Below are 7,163 nucleotides of genomic sequence, written 5' to 3' on the forward strand. Positions count from 1 at the left end.
TAGGCCTTTGGAAATGCAACCTCCAACAATCTCCAAATATGTAGTTGTCCTTGAATCCATGTCTCAAGAAACCAACTTCATAGAAAGCACCACACTTTCTCTGTCACAACTTTGCATTAATGACTTCTATATATGATATAATCATGTAAGTGCAGAAAACATATTGAACCACACAATAGGGATTAGAGTGAGGGTTACTTACAATTCATGTTAAGGTTAGAATTAGGGTAAGGTTTTGAGTTAGCATTAGAGTTAAAATTAAATGAAAATAGCTCTTCAAATAAAATCTGGATAAATAGTAAACATATATTATTTTGAAAACTCTGCCCTTGGTGTTAAGCTCTTCTAGAAGATGTGCAAAGAGCCTCAAAAAATGTGGTGCAAGTTGTTCCAAAAGAAATATCTAGACTCGGAGGACCCTAATCTAATTCTCACAGTGGCCAATACTGAAAGGGATTCGGCTATGTGGAATTTCTTATGGTATTGCAGACACATTATCATAGAGCACATTTCATGTCAGATTGGTAATGGTAGATCAGCATTGGAGAGACACATGGGACGGGTTTCCATCTCTCTCAGAATCTTTTGAAGATAAGAGGTGGATAGATATGGTAGAAAACTGCATAGGGCAACATGTATGCAATTATATGGTAAACCACGTGGACACGAATGGTCTGAGAATATGGAAGAAAATCAATATTGGCAATCCTTCATTATGTGAAAAAATTTGGAAAGCAATAAAAGACAGGAAAATTTTGGCCTCTTGTGAAAGGGACAACATCTTTTGTTGTGCATCAAAATATGGGATGTACAGTTCCAAACTTGGGTATGAAGTTCAAAGACAAAGGGGCTCCTATAATACCTGGTCACACAAATTATGTTGGAATCACAAAATACTTCCAAAAGCAAGGGCTTTTTTGTGGATTGCTTTACATAGTAGAATCCTCACAGATGATAGACTTAAAATTATTGGCATCTCGAGTCCCAATCGTTGTGTTATGTGTTGTGTAGATGAAAAAACTACCAACCATCTACTATTCAGTTGTCCCATGGCAGAATTTTGTTGGAACTGGTTCCTTGATTAGGTCAATTGGGCTATGGTTAAAAATGAAAGACTTTTTGACTTCCTTCTTTCCTAGCCAATTAGTCAGAAGTCAAAATGGAGTGATCTATGGATGATTGGTCCATCCATAATTGTATGGCACATTTGGAAGGGAAGGAACATAAGAATTTTGAAAGAAACAACACTATCAAACATAATGTTGGTGGACAAAATAAAAGTTGCAATCAAGGAAGTGGTAAACGGGAAGATATTGAAAGATGGTCCCAAAATATACAATAACTGGGATGCCTTAATGGAAAAATGGTGGTCTCTTAAAGATCCAGGTATTTATGCCCCCCCTTTGAAGTATGTCGATAGAAACTTAGTCAAATGGAAGGCCCCTCCAAAGGATTGGACAAAACTCAATTTCGACAGTTGCCAGCAAGGGGAACCCTAGGGAAGTCGATATTGGAGCCATAATCTGAGACGAGCAGGGCAATATCTTATATGGTTTGTTTGGTGGCATTAAAGGTTGCCACAAACAACGAAGCTGAGATCCGTGCACTTAAGGCAGGATTACGCCTTTGTGTTCAGCAGGGAATCTCTCGAATCATAATAGAAGGTGATTCATAGATTATTATAACTGGGATTACTAAATCAAGTTTACACAACTAGAAACTTAGTAAATGGTTACCATTGATATATGACCACCTTAAATCAATTGAGTGCTATGAGGTTGTGCATGTCTATAGAGAAGGCAATCAAGTGGTCGATTACCTTGTGAATTGGTGCAGAAGCACCTAGTTTCAAGAGGTTCCATGAGGTCAAGAGTGATTTCATGAGTAATTTAAATAATTTTTGAGCTTATAAGGTCTATTTGAGTCATTGTAAATCATAATGTAAGGCTATGTAAGCCATTTTTCATAAATTATCCAAAAAGGTTCTCATGAGGTTGAAATGTTCCAAAATGTGTTAAAAGACCCAAATAAGGGTAATAAGGATGTAAAATGCATAAATGAGGAGTTCTCAATTGGTTAAAGGGTAGTTATGAGAGTTCCCAAGGATGGGAATCACTATTTAAATGATGTAATGTTGATCCAAACCGAAGAGAAAGAAGGAGTACATTTTGATTGAAATTGGGAATTGAAAAACCTTTGTTTTGCAGTCCTAAAACAGTTATCTTCTCTATTTCCAAGCCTTGTACAGCCATGTAAGGCCTGGAAATGATGTATAATTATTATGAAAAGTTAGGGCAATGAGTTAACTTTCTTTTGGCTTTGGTTTGGTGTTTTTTTATGAAGGAATGAATGAGTTATGTTAGTTTTTGTAAAAACAATTTGTAAACCCTCATTTACAGAGGTGTGTGCAAGGGTTTGACCATATTGCAACTTTTAACCATGGAAAAAATCTAAATCTTAGTTACTCTGAGAGTAGATTAAAGGGGCTTTCATATGGATTTTATTTCATATCAAATGGATTTGTATTTTGGAAGATATTTGATGCCCTAGGCAGACTGGGCATGCACATTTCTTGTTTTTTCTATGACAGTCAAAATGGTCTTGGTGCAAAGGGCATAAATCTCTAACGAACCATTGGATCTTTACAATTTTTGAATATGGTTTAGAAAGACTAATTATCTATGTCTCCACTAGAGATATTTTCAAACTAATGTCTGGTTCAGAAGATGTTAATAATAGAATGCAGGGTATCAAAACTATCACAACTGGGACAGATTTGGAAGGTGATTAGAAGCATGAATTGGATGGACTCGTGATTGATTGGTATGATTTTTTATGGATATTTTGAAAGTTTTGTGATTAATTGAAGGTTATTGATTAAATGTTTGAGTTTATGGAATGTAAAGGTTGTAAGTATCTTTGATGAGATTGAGGAACCTATCATATTTGTTATTGATTCAATGATAAGGTATGTTGTTACATCAGAAATGCCTCTAAAATGTTGTTCAGATGATTGGATCAACATGATCCTTGATGGTTGGTTGGTTTTACATGATGCTCTGCATCACGAATCTTGGGGTTGGATGGAATGATGATTATGTATCTTTCAATCGAGCCTCAGCTATGGAGGATATTACAAGATAATTCTTGAAGGATTGTCATAGATCTTCATGACAAGGTATCGGGTAATATGCCTGCTTTTTTTGGATTTGAATGCCTACTTTGGCTGATTAGTGGCATCAATATAGGCCTCGATTGATTAAAGATTCATACAATTCTGATTGCTGGGATGGATGGAGCATCTACGCGGGTACTGATATCCAATTTGGCGATGGAAAGATTCATCGCATGGGAATATCATGGTCTAACCATGGAAAGTTTAGTTTGTAGATTGGGACATACCATCACCTCAGATGTGCTTCAGTTTAGAGTTAGATTCTAATAGATATGGGCGGAGTAGGAATGATTGTGATCTTGGAGGTGTGTCTTCCTATAAATACTATCCAGAAGATGTATTACCCAGCAGTCAAATGTGCTATTGTTGGGGGTATATAGAGATAGGGTTGGAGCGAATGGCTTATTTTGGTATGGTTAGTTGTGTCAACTGTGAACAGGCGCTGGGAACACAATTAAGGAACCTGTTCATCACCGAAGATCATGTGTATGATTCTATCTGTGGGCTTATGGGCATCGCTCTCAATTTTGAGAGACACTGGTGTGATGTAGTCATGTTGGAGGCAGTCCTGATGCCCCTGGTCAATGTTATTGACTCTGTAGAATGCGTGATCGAACTCTTTGATGGTTTTGTGAAGCCACTCATTGTGGACATTGTTGCGAATGTCATACTAAGTTTGGATGAGGGTGTCAAAGTGAGAAAATTGAAGGTGTACTTCCAGTTTAAAACTTACTTACCCTCAGAGTCAGAGGAGGAATTTATGGATACAGAAGATGGGGCAGTGGTGGCTTTGTTGACAGTGACGCCATTCACGAGATGGCTTGAAGGGAGGTATGGAAGGAGGAACGCGAGCGCATAAAGGCATTTGGGGAGAATGCATGGGAAGTGTTCAAATGTGCGATGTTTAATGGGAACATGACACCTTTCTGTAGACAGACTGAATTAGATGACTGGTGGCTCCCTGAGAACTCCACCTGCAACGCTATCAATATAGGTGAATTTGCAGTCGTGATATACCAAGCTATTGGTGGAGAAATGTAATAGGATTGTGGGTTATGGGGTTTTTTTTGGTAATGTTACTAGCTATTTGGTAACTAGGCATGGGTGTCTATAGATGCGTCTATGATAGTGTATGGCAGGCAAGGCTAGTCTTGTCTAATGTATGAATCAATATGTATTTTTTCTTAATTTTGCAATATAGGGAGCTATCCCCATTAAAGATAGCACTTACCTTTTATATATATATATATATATATATATATAATTTTGAAAGACATCATTCTTGAATTTATTTATTTATTTTAGGTTTGTCTTGTTTCACTTTAAAATTATTTAAGAATTTTTTTTGTTGTTGCATGCATTAAAATTATTTTACTTTGAAAACATTCAATTTCAATTATGCTAGTCACTCCTTAGTATGAATCAAGCTTAAGGTCAAGGTCAAATCTAACAACCATAATACTCATTATTCAATAATATTATAATAGATTAATCTTGCAAAATTTTATTCATCTTTAACTATTATTGGCATGCCCCTAAATTGTTGGCATGCCAACTCATCTAACAACTAGATAAGGCATTCTTTACCTTGTCTCTAAATCAACAATAAATAGTTTTATTACAATACTACAAGTACTCGCCACTACATTATACTTGTTCTTTAGAAAAATAAGTTGTCTAGCATAATTCTTTTAAATAATATATAATATAAAATCTTCTCAGTTGAAGGCTTATTATGTACTCACATATGGATGCAAAAAAATTGTCAATAAGAACTAGAAGCATTTAATTTGACGTGTTTGTGACACTTAAATGCATAAAAAAAGAAAAAAAAACATTTTACTATTATTTAATTAAATTATTTTTATTTTCTCCTCACAATTCTAATTAATTTTTGCTAGTAAAATAGTGGAGCTTCAAGATTTAAGATTTAAAGTCTTAATAAGATGATTAGTTAGGATGAAAATTTGTAACCACTATTTTATGAAAAATATTACATGATTGCACATAATTCTCCTTTTTTATAGTATTTCCCTTCAAATCTTACTTTCCAAGATATCTTCATGTTAAATAAAAACTAAAAAATTAACCATACATTTATACTAAAAATAAAAATCATGAACACAAAGAAAAATAATTTAAAAACTTAACAATAAAATAAAGTTAACTAAATCCAATCTATTGCCCATGTTTGGGTTTCAATTTTGTTCTTCTCAAATGCCCCACAACTTTATTATGCCCATAATTTTATCTAAGTGTGAGAAAGTTGTAAGGCATGAGACTAATTGAATGATAGTCAGGATAAGATACTACGAATAAAGGATATTACTTCTGACCTCTAATCTTGTCAAGTAATAAGGTGAAATCAGAAATAAAGAATCGAATTGAATTATAGAAACGTTGTGCAAAGCTACAACTCCAAAATCAGACTCAATTTCATTGTATTCTTATCACAAAAGTATTTTAGTAGATGAGCAAAAGCTAAACCACGGAAATAGAAAGGGCAATTACTATAGCGGAGGCATAACATTTAAACAGTGATTAATCTACGTACCTACCCAGCTAGCTATCACCTACTTCTATTCTATTCAACGAAATGAAATGCTTGCGCTCGAGTTTTCTTAAACATGCGGGGATAGCTCAGTTGGGAGAGCGTCAGACTGAAGATCTGAAGGTCGCGTGTTCGATCCACGCTCACCGCAATCAAGCAGATGTTAAATTTTGCTATTTAAAAATAAAATCAATCATGTTTTTTATCATGTCAACGTAGGTTGCAGATGATGAATGATGAAATAGTGATCTTATGTTTACTCTTTTACGTGTGGCTTATTTTCCATCTGTTGAATAGCGTGATGAATGATAAAATACAATAGTTAATTTTTTATTTAAAGAGGTGCAATGGTTAGCAGATAGTAAAATATACTTTCTATTTTATTTACTAAGTTGAATAATTGTATAGGTGGTATAGATTTGAACTTTAATATGTAAATAGAATAATTTTACATATCTAAATATCTTAGAATTTTGATAAATATTAATTTGAATTCAATATTTTGTATAAAATTTTTAGTTTGATTTCAATTACTAAGGAAATACATAATTAAACTTTGTTGCAATCATAAATTATATCAATTTTAAAATAATTATTATCAAGATAAAACTAAATTATGGCAGCCTTGTCCTAATATTAATGCATATTAAAATGAGATTAGGTTAGTTTAGGTATTCATGAGAGCACTCCAATAAGTAAGTGGGGAACTACATAGTATAAATGTACCATTGTTCACGGTTCAAGTTTAATGTTACAATAAAATTATAAGATTAATGTTGGACATAAAATCAAGATGTTAAGTTAAATTTTAAGATAACAAATATATTTTGATGAGATTTATAATAAGAATTAATTTATTTTCTAATAGATTGTCATAGTATTTATTGAATATAAATAAAACTATATTTTTGGAGTTGGGTAGGTTAAATATATTTGTCTTATATATATATATATATCGAGAGAAAGTCTTTACAGATCAAGAGGACAACCCTCAAAAGGAGCTAGATACAGAGATCCGACTAAAACAACAGCAACAATAAAGACATAACAAAAGTTGTCTTACATCCGAGCAAAAATACAAAAGAGATTACAAGGAAGATAAGTGCAACATTCAAAGGAGAATGTCACCGAGGATATCAACCCAAGCCATCCGGCCATGAGGGCCTTCCATCCACACGATCTTTTTATTATCCCGAATCTGAGTGAGCATCTCCAGTTGTCTGAAAGAGGGATCCATGTTATTTTTAATCTCCATGATCAGCTTGTCAAGAGATTTTTCAAAGGCCAGGAGATTGTCCATAGTTCTACGCCACTAATAGCCACCTCTCATCTCATAGATGAACATAGTAGCAGTCCTATCATTGAGAAAACTGATCAATTTACTTCGCTCCACCTCCAAATTAATAGAGACCTGCGCAAAAATTTTGTAGAAGATCA

The 7,163-nt window shown here is 34.0% G+C and overlaps 1 non-coding gene across 1 annotated transcript; it reads left to right on the forward strand.

The window, feature by feature from the left end:
• Positions 1–5,804: 5,804 nt before the first annotated feature.
• On the forward strand, positions 5,805–5,877 carry TRNAF-GAA (transfer RNA phenylalanine (anticodon GAA)). The gene has a single exon. It is a non-coding gene; the product is annotated as a tRNA-Phe (tRNA).
• Positions 5,878–7,163: the final 1,286 nt, after the last annotated feature.

This window comes from Cryptomeria japonica, chromosome 2, assembly GCF_030272615.1.
Source record: "Cryptomeria japonica chromosome 2, Sugi_1.0, whole genome shotgun sequence".
Classification (NCBI taxonomy): Eukaryota; Viridiplantae; Streptophyta; class Pinopsida; order Cupressales; family Cupressaceae; genus Cryptomeria; species Cryptomeria japonica.